Source organism: Lemur catta, chromosome 7 (genome assembly GCF_020740605.2).
Source record: "Lemur catta isolate mLemCat1 chromosome 7, mLemCat1.pri, whole genome shotgun sequence".
In the NCBI taxonomy this organism is placed as follows: domain Eukaryota; kingdom Metazoa; phylum Chordata; class Mammalia; order Primates; family Lemuridae; genus Lemur; species Lemur catta.
Genome location: NC_059134.1, coordinates 58,832,148 through 58,846,220, shown reverse-complemented (window position 1 = coordinate 58,846,220; position 14,073 = coordinate 58,832,148). Strand labels below are relative to the sequence as shown.

Genomic DNA, 14,073 nt, shown 5'->3' with positions numbered 1-14,073 from the left:
AAAAATATTCTATTTTATGTATATACCACATTTTGTTTATCCATTTCTGTTGATGGATACCTGGGTTATTTCCACCTTTTTGTTACTGTGAATAATGCTACAAAGAACAATGACATACAAGCATCTCTTTGAGTCCCTGTTTTCAGTTCTTTGGGATCTATATTGAGTAGAAGAATTTTTGGTAATTTCCTGTTTTTTAGCCTTTTTTTAAAGAGATGGGGGGTCTCACGATGTTGTCCAGGCTGGACTTATACTCCCACCTCAGCATCCTGAGTAGCTGGGACTATAGGTGTGCACCAGTACAATTGGCTCCCATGTTTAGCTTTTTAAGGAACAACTAAACTGTTTTTCACAACGGCTGTACTATTTTACATTACCATCAGCAATGTATGATGGTTCAAATTTCTTCAGATCCTCATCAACACTTGTTATTTTCTGTTTTTTTAATTATAGTTATCCTCTACAGTAGGTGTAAAGTGGGATTCAGTGTGGTTTTGATTTGCATTTCCCTAACAACTAATGGTGTTGAGCATCTTTTTCATGTGCTTACTGGCTACTTGTGTATCTTTTTTGGAGGAATGTCTACCCAAATCATTTTCCCATTTTTGAATTGGGCTGCCTTTTTGCTGTTGCATTGCAGAAGTTCTTAATATACTCTGAATATTAAAACATTATCAGATATATTAGTTGCAAATATTTTCTCCCATTCTGTGGCTTGTCTTTTCACTTTCTTGATAATGCCTTTGATGTAAAAAAAATTCAATTTTTTTTTCTTTTTTTTTTTTGAGACAGAGTCTTGCTCTGTTGCCTGGCTAGAGTGAGTGCCGTGGCGTCAGCCTAGCTCACAGCAACCTCAAACTCCTGGGCTTAAGCGATCCTACTGCCTCAGCCTCCCGAGTAGCTGGGACTACAGGCATGCGCCACCATGCCTGGCTAATTTTTTCTATATATATTTTTAGTTGGCCAGATATTTTCTTTCTATTTTTAGTAGAGACGGGGGTCTCACTCTTGCTCAGGCTGGTCTCGAACTCCTGAGCTCGAACTATCCACCCGCCTCGGCCTCCCAGAGTGCTAGGATTACAGGCGTGAGCCACCGCACCCGGCCAAAAAATTCAATTATGATTTAAGTCCAATTTATGTGTTTTTCCTTTTGTTGCTTGTGCTTTTAGTGTCATATGTAGGAGTCCATTGCCAAATCGAAGGTCATGAAGATTTACCCTTATGTTTTCTTCTAAGAGTTTTATGGTTTTGGCTTGTATATTGAGATCATTGATCCATTTTGGAACAAATAAGGGGGAAAGGCTGGGCATGGGCAAAGTGTAATCCTAGCACTTTGGGAGGCTGAGACAGGAGGATCATTTGAGGCTAGGAGTTCAAGACTAGGCTGGGCTGAAACAGCAAGACCCCATCTCTATAAAAAATAAGAAAAGTTAGCCAAGCATAGTGGCATATGCCTGCAGTCAGTCCCAGCTACTCAGGAGGCTGAGGCAGGAGCTCGCTTGAGTCCAGGAGTTGGAGGTTACAGTGGGCTATGATGATGCCATTGCACTCTAGCCCAGGCAACAGAGTGTGACTCCTCTCAAAAAAAGGGGTAGGGGGAGGAGGAGGAGGAGGAGGAGGAGAATGAGGAGGATACAGTAGCAAAAGAGGAAGTCAGAAAGACAAAGGGCTGGTCAGTTCATTTAGGGCCTTACAGGCTCCTGTGAGAACTTAGACTTTTATTCTGAGTGAAATGAGAAGCCATCACAAGGTTTTGAGCAAAAGAATAACACGATCTGACTTAGGTTTGAAAAGGTTCACTCTGATTGCTGTGTCGAAAACAGACTGTAAGGGGAGAAGCAGGGAGACCAGCTGGGAGGCTACTGCAAACTCCTGGCAATGGATGAGGGGACTCTGACCAGGGAAACAGCAGTGGAGGTGATAAGAAGTGACATGCTAAGAGTCTTCATATACTCTGCCACACTGCTTCTAGAAAGACGATCAATTTGTACTTGCACTAGCAATGTGTAAGTGCCTGCTTTACTGCTTGCTCCCTGCAGTTTTTAAATGCTCACTGGCATTTTGACTGACAATGGAAAGCTGGTTTTAGAAGTCAAAGATTAAATCCTTAAATCCCTAAAAGCTTCTTTGGGATTTGTAAATATTGGAGATTTAATAATGTATCTTTATTAATATGCCTTTCCCTAAATCCTTTCCAACCCCAAAGAAAATTCATCTCTCTTTACCCATTAATCATTTTCTGATTTTAGAACTGAGGTAGCCAACTTGTTACTTAATTAGCAATCTGCAGGTATGCCACTTTTCAAGAAGAAAGGAGTCTAATCTGGAAAGCCAAGTGATCCAGTCTCATGGCTGAAATCAGTATTCAGCTTCATGTGAGATATTGTGCAGCCACAAGTAATCACACTCCTGTCATTTCAGATGCCTTTTAGTTTAGGGGCAATTATGGGATCTTCCTTTAATGTTTCCAAGTAGAATTATCTTTAATGTACTTGGATTTGGCAGATATTACAGGATGGCAGTAGTATAGGGAGCTTTGCTTGGTCTACCCTTCTTCATTTTATAGATGACATCCTGAGGCCCAGAAAAGGGGAGGGACTTAGGGTCATAGATTGCTAAGGTTAGAAAGCATCTTAAAGGCCATTTAGTCCAACCTCACATTTGGGGCTAGAGCCTCTGTTACAACACCCTCATGGAATCATTCATCTCAGCCCTTACATGTCTACTGACAGTGAGCTCCTTCCTTTCCTGAGACCCCCATTCCACTGTGAGACTACTCTGATTGTCTGAAAGTGCCTCCTCATATAGCATCAGACTTGACTACTTGTAGCTTCTACCCTTTAGAACAGAACAAAATTGAAGACACATGCATGCCCCAATTATCTTATCACACCATACTTACTGCACTCTGCATTTCAATGGTTTGTTTATATTAATATTTTCTATCCTCTACTCCTTCCCCAAACTGTAAGCTCCTTGAAGGCACAGCTATGTCTCATTAGCCTGTATGCAACAGCTGTTAGTTCCTCCTTCCCACTTCCCACTCTGTCAGCACACCACCCCATCCTCCCTCTCTGCCGCATGTACAGCAAGCACCTGAACTTCCAAATGCAGGGTAGCTCATAGCCTGTTTAGCCAGTAGAGAACATCCTTCCCCACAATCAACTTTCTTTGTCCAAAAAGGGCATCACAGGTTAGCTGGGCTTCCTCCCCACTTCTCTTGCCATTTTCATTTTGTTTTGTTTATTATGTTTCCTTGTCCCCAACTGATATTTTTCAACTTGCTGCTTCTGTTGATGATGATGTTTGCATCTCTATTGGCTAGCACAGATAAGGAAGAGAATAGGTACTCAGTGAAGAAATTACCAGGTAGGTTGTATGCTGGAGCTGAGTGGTTTAAAAACAAAAGAAACAAATCCAACAGGGTCCCTGACCTTGAGAGAGTCAACAACTGATGAGGGAGAAAAATAAGTGGACAATTAGAATACAGCCTGAAAAGTGCCATGACAGAGATAGTGAGAAGGAGCCTTTATCAATGATCATTTATTTATTACCTATTATTTGCCAGGGTACTAGGTGCCCCTGGATATGGACTAAAAAAAGGAGGAAGGACATTCCAGGCAGAAGTGGGAGAGGGAGGTTTTTAGCATTTGGGGGGCATCTGTAAGTGGCTTGGCTTGTGCCCTCCTTGGCTCTGAGGAGCAGCAAATCAGAGAAGGTAGGTTACTTTTTGGGGACTTGATTTCATCATTTTGCCTTCTGGTGACCATGTTTCCCTTTATGGAGGCTGGCCCTAACCTACCTTTATAGCTTCATCTGTCCACTGATTATACCCAAGTTTCAAATTGCTACACTGCACTTCTAGCCCAAACTCCTGACTCATATAGTATCTAACTGCCTACTTGGCATCTCCACTTGGATGCCTGTTAGATATCAAAGCTATGTAGCAGAGTGGTTAAAAGTATAGGCTCAGCCAGGCATGGTGGCTCACACCTGTACTCCTAGCACTCTGGGAAGCCGAGGCAGCAGGATAGCTTGGGGTCAGAAGTTCAAGACCAGCCTGAGCAAGTATGAGACCCCTATCTCTACTAAAAATAGAAAAAAATTAGCCAGGTGTGGTGGCACATGCCTGTAGTACCAGCTACTTGGAAAGGTGAGGCAGGAGGATCAGTTGAGCCCAGGAATTTGAGGTTGCTGTGAGCTAGGCTGATGCCACGGCACTCTAGCCTAGGTGACAGAGCAAGATTCTGCTTCCAAAAAAAAAAAAAAAAAACGTGGGCTCTGGAGCCAGTTTGACTAGGTTTGAATCCTAGCAACACTATTATTTGTACCCTTTAAACTCTCTGACTTAGTTTTCCCATCTGTAAAATGGGACTAATAATAGTATTTACCTAATATAATAGGTTGCTAGAAATATTAAATAGTTAAGATCCCAAAGCAGGCCAGGCACATAGTTCAGCCTTCAAAAAGTTAGCTATTATTATTTCAAATGTAAGAGATTCAAAAATAAATTTTTGCTTCCTATCTTCTGAGTCCCTTCCAAACCTATTCTCAGCAGTTTTCTGCACATTGGATGACAACTTATTCTTCCAGCTGCTGAGGCCAAAAACCTTAGTTATCCTTAACTCTATTTTTTCCCTCCTATCTACATCCAATCCATGGGCAAATCCTTTTCATTCCACCTTCAAGATATATTCAGAATCTGACCATATCTCACTGACTACACACTTTCTATTCTAGCCCAAATCATCATTATTTTTCACCTAGATTATTGCAACAGCTTCATAACTGGTCTCCCTGCTTCTACCTTTGATCCCATATAGCCTATTTCCCACAGCAGCCAGAGTGATCCTGTTAAAACATTAAGTCAGATCACGTAACTCCTTTAAGCCCTACAGTGCCTTCTCATGACAATGACAGCAAAATCCTTCTAATAACTGCTTGAGCCCCCACTACCTCTCCCATTATCTGCCTTCTAGCTAATTTTCTCCAGCCACAATGACCTCCTTGATGTTCCTCAAATGTGTCAAGCACTTTCTAATCTCAAAGCCTTTACCCTTTCTGTTCCCTTTTCCTGGAACTTGGTTCAAAGGTCACCTTACATTCTTTCTAAAATAGTACTCTCATTTCTCATCACTGGCTATACTCCTTATTCTGTTTTTTTTTCTTCACGGCACTAACTGACATACTATATATTTTCTTGTTTGTATTAAATATGTGATCACTGTTTGTCTCTCACCATTAGAATAAATGTTTCCAGTCACATGAGCACTTGTTAGTTTGTGGTTATTCCCTGCTGGAATATTCTCCTCTCAGCACAGTCCAAGACTCCTTAGATAGGCTCAGCCCTACCCAAGTGAGCAGAGTGCAACGACTGACTGGATCTGCTGAAGCTCATGGGGGGTAAAGTATAGTCACACACTGCATAATGATGTTTCAATTAATGACTGAGATCATGGCAGTGGTCCCATCAGATTATAAAGAGGCTGAAAAATTCCTATCACTTAGTGATGCTGTAGGCTGTCTTAATGTCATGGCACAATGCATTATGTATTTCTGGTGATGCTGGTATGAACAAACCTATTGCACTGCCAGTCATATAAAAGTATAGCACACACAATTATGCATAGTACATGATACTAGATGATGATAACAAATGACTATGTTACTGGTTTATGCATTTAGTATACTATACTTTTTATCAGTTAAGCATACTCCTTCTGTTTATAAAGAAAAGCTAACTGGGCTGGGTGCAGTGGCTCACGCCTGTAATCCTAGCACTCTGGGAGGCCGAGGCAGATGGATTGTTTGAACTCAGGAGTTCAAGACCAGCCTGAGCAAGAGTGAGACCCCGTCTCTACTAAAAATAGAAACAAATTATATGGACAGCTAAAAATATATACAGAAAAAATTAGCCGGGCATGGTGGCACATGCCTGTAGTCCCAGCTACTCGGGAGGCTGAGGCAGGAGGATTGCTTGAGCCCAGGAGTTTGAGGTTGCTGTGAGCTAGGCTGACGCCACAGCACTCACTCTAGCCCGGGCAACAGAGCGAGACTCTGTCTCAAAAAAAAAAAGAAAAAAGAAAAGCTAACTGTAAAACAATTAGGAATTTCCTTCAGGAGGTATTCCCAAAGAAAACCCTGTTATCATAGGAGATAACAGCTCCATACATGTTACTGTCCCTGAAGACCTTCCAGTGTGACAAGATGTGGAGGTGGAAGACAGTGATACTGATGATCCTGACTCTGTATGGGCCTAAGCAGATATGTGTGTCTGTGTCTTAGTTTTTGACAAAAAAGTTTAAAAAGTAAAAAAAAAATTAATTTTAAAATAGAAAAAAAACTTATAAGGGTATAAAGAAAATATTTTTGTACAACTATACAATCTGTTTTAAGCTAAGTATTATAAGAGTCAAATTTTTTTTTAATTTTAAAAGTTTATAAAGTTAAAAAGTTACAGAAAGCTAAGGTTAATTTATTATTGAAGAAAGAAAAAATATTTTTTATAAATTTAGTGTAGCCTAAGTGTACAGTGTTTATAAAGTCCCCAGTAGTATACAGTAATGTCCAAGGCCTTCACATTCACTCACCACTCACTCACTCACTCACCTGGAGCAACCTCCATTCATGGTAAGTGCCCTATACAGGTATACCATTTTTTATCTTTTATACTGTATTTTTACTGTACTTCTTCTATGTTTAGATACAAATACTTTACCATTGTGTTACAATTGCTTACAGTATTCAGTACAGTAACATGCTGTACAGGTTTATAGCCTAGGCTATACCAACTAGGTTTGTGTAAGTGTACTCCCTTGGGGGCACACAATGATGAAATCGCCTAATGATGCATTTCTTAGAACATATCCCCTTGATAAGCTGCTCATGTTTGTATATTGAGTTGAAATAAAATACTATATATATTTTTTACCCACTGCTCATACAAAAAACATTTGCACACCTGCTTTTCATTTGAGCCTCAAACCAATGATTTGATTTGTTAATGATGTTAATGATTGTTTTGTTTTGTTTTTGAGACAATGTCATGCTCTGTCGCCCAGGCTAGAGGGCAGTGGTGTCATCATAACTCACTGCAACCTCAAATTCCTGGGCTCAAGTAATCCTCCAGCCTCAGCCTGGGACCACAGGTGCACACCACCACATCCCGCTAATTTTTTCTATTTTGTGTAGAGGCAAGCTCTCACTTTTGCTCAGGCTGGTCTCAAACTCCTGGCATCAAGCAATCCTCCCACCTCGGCCTCCCAAAGTGCTGGGATTACAAGCATTAGCCACCGGCGCTGGGTCCCTAATGTTATTTCTCCAATTTTGTAGATAGCCAAATAGAAGCTCAGAGATGAAATAACTTTTTGGCTAAGATTATTCAGCAAGTCAGTGGTAAAACAGGGAAGGGAAACCCAACAGCAATGTCTTTCCCACACCTACCAAATTACTATGATTTAGTCCTGGGAAACAAATCTGCCCCTTCTGTATTTGTATTTTTTGAAGGTCAAGAATGAAGAGAATAAATGGACACAGTGAATTTTTTTCCTTTATATCCCAAAGGCTATAGTAGTGATCAGGTTTCCTGGGATTCTGATATGTGCATTTTAATTGCTTTATAGATGTCAATACAATCTAATCCTCTTGTTGTAACTAGGATTAGGACTAAAGAAATATAAAGCCATTTTTTGATTAATATGGAAATTAGAAATTAATTTCAACAGAAATCAGGGGACTATTTCCGAAAATACTTGATCTTTAGCAGCTAAAAATAGCAGAGTATCAAAAAGCTAATAATGGAAGACTAACTCCCTGGCTCAGAAAGACAAAGAAGCTTACTCCTTTGTGAGCAGGGAAACACTTAGGAAATGAAGACATTTTAGGTCTGAAGCCTATAATTAAAAAGAAAGCTGCCCCTCAAGGACTGCCCCCAGGCTGACCAAAATTAAAACAAAGCAAAAAATCTTTATTCTCTCAAAATAATAAAGGGCAAGAAGAAGGATATAATTTTGGATCGGTACTATATTCTAGGCACTGGGCTAGGCACTTCTTTATCTGACTTAATCTTCACCCTAACTCTACAAATATATTATTAGTTCCATTTTAGAGATGAGGATATTGAGACTTAATCTTACTCACACAGCCAGTAAGTAGAGAGTGGTGACAAAACCCAGGCCTGCTGAGTGAGACAAAGTCCACTCCTACAACTTCCCCACCTCTCCTCAAAACATGAGTCTACTCAGAGCAAACCTCCTGATTTGGCTGTCATTTACTTTGCCAAGATTCTTTTACTTCATCTTCAAAATGAGAGTAAATAGGAAATTACTCTGGAGAATCAATTTGGTCAAAGATGTTTCTTCTGCTAACAACAACAAAACAACAAAGCCATTCTATCAGTGTTCTCATGTAGGTCATGCTCGAGTTATTGAAAAGTATCACACAGGCACTGAATTATAGAGTTGGAAGAGGTATTAGAGATGATTGAGTCAATTTGTCACTCAGCACAGGAATACCCTTTATACGGGTATGCCCATAACCCAGCTAGCAGACCCTTCTAATGATCGCATGCTCAGAACCTCTTCAGTCAGTTCCAGCTCCTGCTGGAGAGCTCTGGAGGTTAGAAAATTCTTCACTCTGAGCTAAAAATCTGCCTAATGAGGAATCTTACCCTGAACACCTTGTCAGCCACTGGTCCTACTTCTACCCTCACAGAACAACACGTCTGTTCCTCTCCTCCAGGACAGCATGAAGATATATGAGGGTTGTCTGGAAAGGATCAAGCCATTGTGAATATATTTTTCATATTACATGGCTGGATCCTTCTGGACAACCCTTGTACGAAGATATAAGTTATTCTTCCTGAATTTTCTTTTGTCCAAACCCAATAGACCCAATTCCTTCAATCCTCCCCCATCCTGACTGCTCACCTCTGATCAGACTTCAATTTACAAATTCCCTTCTCTTAAAGTAATTCAAATTTTTCTTTCTGTCTTGTTCACTCTTCTGCTGATGGCTTTTTCCCCAATTTTAAAAAATTTTTTAATGGAATGGACATAACAAAACCATGGTGATGGTGGTCAGTGAAGGCCTAAAGCGACTTAATCCAGATTTCTTCATCCTCATCATAATAGTTGTTAGCATCTAGCAAATGCTTACTCTGTGGCAATCATGGTGCTAGGTTCTTTATGTAGGAGCTTACACTCTGATGGGGAAATAATATAGGTTATTTAAATTAATCTACAGGTGCTCTCTCTCTCTCTCTCTCTCTCCATATATATATATATATATATATATATATGTATGTATATATATATATATATATATATATATATGTATGTAATTAGAGAATGTTATGGGGTGTTATCAGAATGCCGAGGAGGAAATGACAAACAGGTTTGGGATAGTTGGGAATGGTTTCTTAGAGGAAGAAACATTTTAGTTGGCTTCAAACAATGATGAATGGGAAGAGTTTGTTAGGTGTATGGGGGTGGGGACAAAGTAATCTATATTCATTCCATGCATGAAAGTGCATGACGTATTGGGAAAATGACAAATAGTTCACTATGGTTGGAGTTTACTGTGTGTTGGGAAAAAATGGCAGGAAACACAGATAAAAAGATAGATTGGGGGACAGATTGTGAAGGGATTTGGATGCCAAGTTAAGGGACAGAATTTATCAGGAAATAATAGGAAACTATTGTAGCATTCCAAAATGGAGAATTTCAGATTTGTATCAAAACTACTCCAGCAGCAGTGTAAAAGGGGTTCAAAGTGGGTAAGATCAGTGGGGGAAGTGATAGGAAGTTATTCACAGTAGCCCAGAGGAAATGCCAAAACAGTAGCAATGGGATGAAGAGGGAAGAACTACAAAGATGTTTAGGAGACAAAGGCCACAAAATCTGATCCTGATAACAAGACCTATTTTTTAGTGCTGTGGGCTGAGAAGCTGCAAAGCAAGATGGGAAACATTCTAACTGCAGGGCTTACAGGCTTTTTTTTCCCCCTTCTTTTCTTTCATAGCAGAAGGAAGGAAAATAAATTAAACAGACCTTTGAATCTGTTAGCTCCAGAAAAATGCCTGAATGTGAATTCCTCTTACTAGCTGGGAGGCCTGGCTGCTGAGAGTGCTATACTGGCGAGAATGTAGGTCAGCCCAAGCAGGCAGCAGTTTTGTAGTGCTGAATCTGAGGTAGCCTGTATATTGGATTCAAAGCCTACCCACCCAGCCTACAACTGGTGAGCCCCAGGGAATTGTAAAGGGTGTGAATGCTAGTGAGGCACTGTTCTTAGCTTGGGCAAGGCAACTCCCCCAGAGGTAGCAAGAAAGGGGAAATATCCAGTAATCAATTGTGCTCAGAGTTGTGCTGCATCTTCAGGGAAGACATGCCCATACAAGTTAAAGACCAGCAATCTCTGGGTCATTCACCTAGGCTGAGCCCTAGCAGAGAAAGGCTGCTAAAATCAGAGCAGGCTTAACTTGATATGTCTTTAGTGTATAGGCAATATCAACAACAAAAAAAGATAAGAAAATAGTCTGGGCCGGGCGCAGTGGCTCACGCCTGTAATCCTAGCACTCGGGAGGCCGAGGCGGGTGGATCGTTCGAGCTCAGGAGTTTGAGACCAGCCTAAGCAAGAGCGAGACCACGTCTCTACTAAAAATAGAAACAAATTATCTGGCCAACTAAAATATATATATAGAAAAAATTAGCCAGGCATGGTGGCGCATGCCTGTAGTCCCAGCTACTCGGGAGGCTGAGGCAGGAGGATTGCTTAAGCCCAGGAGTTTGAGGTTGCTGTGAGCTAGGCTGACGCCACGGCACTCACTCTAGCCCGGGCAACACAGCGAGACTCTGTCTCAAAAAAAAAAAAAAATAGTCTGCTTAGATGCTAATAATACAGTTGTTCCGAGGTAAGTAACATAAGGCTATGGGTGTGCTGTTCCTCAGGGGAAAATATTCTTTAACAAATCTAAAAATATCTCTGTAGTTCCCCTATCTGCTGGTATGGGAGAAATTTTAATGGAAAGCAGATGGCCTATTCTGTCTCAATTTCCACTCTAGGAGTGTGCTGCTTGCTGCTGCTGCTGCTGCTGCTTCCCTGCCCCCCACAACAGCTATAAGGCACTTAGGAGGTACTCAACACTTTATAGGTTGTTTGGTGAATGGTCCCTGGCATCTGTGCATTTATCTTCTAAAAACAGACAAAAAAACAAGGTGAAATTTTGCAAAATGATAATTTGGTCCATGAATCCCTTTCTCTCCCGGGCCAATTCACTCTTTCATTCTATTATTCTGTTTAAAGAGATCTGGCAAAGGGAAGAATCTTGGTAAGATTCAATAAATTATATCAGGATATTTGTTTTCCATGTAAAAAAATAAAATTAGATCTCCTACCTCATACTTCTTCAATTCCAGAAAGACCGAAGGCCTAAACATAAAATAAAACTTTAAAACTATTAGAAAAAGAAATAGAAGAATATGAGTATGACCTTGGCACTGGAAATTATTTCTTAGATGAGATCAAAAGGAAGAACCAGAAAAGGATAATAAATTTAACTCATCAAAAACATAAAGTTCTGTATGACAAAAGACATCATAAATAAAGTTAAAAAACAAGCACACAAAGACACTTGTAACACACTTAACACAGGACTAGTATCCAGAATAAAAAAACTCATATTAATCAATAAGAAATGAAACTAAGCCAAAAGAATCTAATCAGCCAACAATTCACAGAAGAAATCACTCAATTTTCTGGGGAGAGGGAAGAGAAACAGAAAAGATGTTCAACCACACCAGTAATCAGCGAAATACACATAAATGGAATAAAATTTTACTTCACACTTATCAGATGGGCAAAAATTTTAAAGTCTGATAATATCTAGTGTTGGAAAAGATCTGAAACAATGCTAGTATTTTGTTAAGGATTTTTGCATTTATATTCCAATGGGATATTAGTCTATCATTTTCTTGAGATGTCTTTGATTTTGGTATCAAGGTAATATTGGCCTCATAGAATGAGTTAGAATGTGTTCCTTCATCTTGAACTTTTTGGAAGAGTTTGTGGAGCACTGGTGTTAATTCTTATTCAAATATTTGGTAGAACTTACCAATGAAACCATCTGTCCTAGGCTTTTCTTTGTGGGAAATATTTTGTTTGTTATAGGTCCATTCATATTTTCTATTACTCCATGAGTCAGTGTTGGTAGTTTGTGTTCTTTTTTTGTCTATTTCACTTAAGTAGCTAATCTGTTGGCATATAATTGTTCATAGTATTCCCTTACATTCCTTTTTATTTCTACAAAAGTCAGTAGTGATGGTCCCTGTGTCATTCTCAATTTTAGTAACTGGAGTCTTCTCTCTTTTGTTCTTGATCAGTCTAGCTAAAAAGGTTTGTTGATTTTGCTGATCTCTTAAAATAACCAATTTATAGTTTATTGATTTTCTTTATTGTTTTTATCTATTTTATTGCACTGATTTCTGCTCTAATTTTTTATTATCTCCTTCCTTTTATTTCCTTTAGGTTTTATTTTATCTTTTTTTCCCAATGTGTTAAGGGGAAAGCTTTGATTATAGAGTTGAGATCTTTCTTCTTCTTCTTCTTTTTTTTTTTTAAGAGAGGCGGTCTCACTCTGTTGCCCAGGCTGGAGTGCAGTGGCACAATCGTAGCTCACTGCAGCCTCCAATTTCAGGGCTCATTCGATCCTCCCACCTCAGCCATAGTGGGGACTATAGGTGCATGCCACCATACCCAACTAATTTTTTTTTCTTCATTTTTTATAGAGCTAGGGTCTTGCACTCCTGACCTTACATGATCCTCCTGCCTCGGCCTCCCAAAGTGCTAGGATTACAAGAGTGAGCTACCATGCCTGGCCGTCTTCTTTTTTAATATAGGTACTTACAGCTATAAATTTCCTCTAAGTACTATGTTAGCTGCATTTTGGTATGTTATGTTTCATTCATCTCAAAGTATTTTCTAATTTCCCTTGTGATTTGTTTATGATCCACTGGTTATTTAGGACACTGTGTTATTTAATTTTCACATAATTGTGAATTTCTCAAATTCCTTTCTGTTACTGATTTCTAATTTCATTCCATTGTGGTCAGAGAAAATACCTTGGTATGAGTTCAATCCTTTAAATGTATTGAGAGATGTTTTAAGGCCTCGCATGTAGTCTGTCCTGGAGACTGTTCCATGTGTTCTTGAGAATTGTATTTTTCTGTTATTGGAGTGCCCTACAGGTATCTGTTAGGTATACAGTGTTGTTCGAGTCTTCTATTTCTTTGTTGACCTTCTACCTAGTTGTTCTATCCATTATTGAAAGTGGGATACTGAAGTCTCTAACTATTATTGTTGAATTGTCTCCTTCACCCTTCAATTCTGTCAGTTTTTACTTTATGTATTTTGGGGCTTTGTTAGGTGCACATATGTTTATAACTGTTATATCTTTGCTCCCTGCCCCCTCCCACTTCCCTCTCACGCTCTAAGGAAAAAAAAAAGAAGAAGAAAAGAATTGTTATCTCTTTTTTGTTTTGTTTTGTTTTGTTTTTGAGACAGGGTCTCACTCTGTTGTCTAGGCTAGAGAACAGTAGTATCATCATAGCTTATTGCAACCTCAAATTCCTAGGCTCAAGTGATCCTCCTGCTTCAGCCTCCCAAGTAGCTGGTACTACTACAGGTGTGTGCCATTATGCCCAGCTAATTTTTCTATTTTTTTGCAGAGATGGGGACTCATGAACTATGTATTTGTTGTATGTCAATACCTGTGTGATTGCCTTCAAAAGTGAGCCAAGTACACAAACTTTGGTCAATTCAACTAAATAAATACTTGAACACTTAATATGTGCTAAGTGCTACAATGAATGTAAAATGAAAAGATATAATCCTTGCCCTCCATGAACTCACCATCTAATAGGAAAGACAAGCAAGCACATAAATAACCTTGTTATTAGGCAGCCTGGGATAAAAGACCACCACAGAGGGAGATTAAAAAAAAAATAGTGGTGTAGGAAAACAGGGAAAAAAGACAAAAAGAATTTTAATCTGGTCTGGCTTTTGGATTGGAGCGGCCAC

At 39.5% G+C, this 14,073-nt stretch overlaps 1 protein-coding gene across 2 annotated transcripts in view; it reads right to left on the bottom strand.

The window, feature by feature from the left end:
* The window catches only part of FAM168A (family with sequence similarity 168 member A), a 177,446-nt gene that overhangs the window by 29,218 nt on the left and 134,155 nt on the right, over positions 1–14,073 (bottom strand). The gene's annotated exons all lie outside the window — the stretch shown is intronic.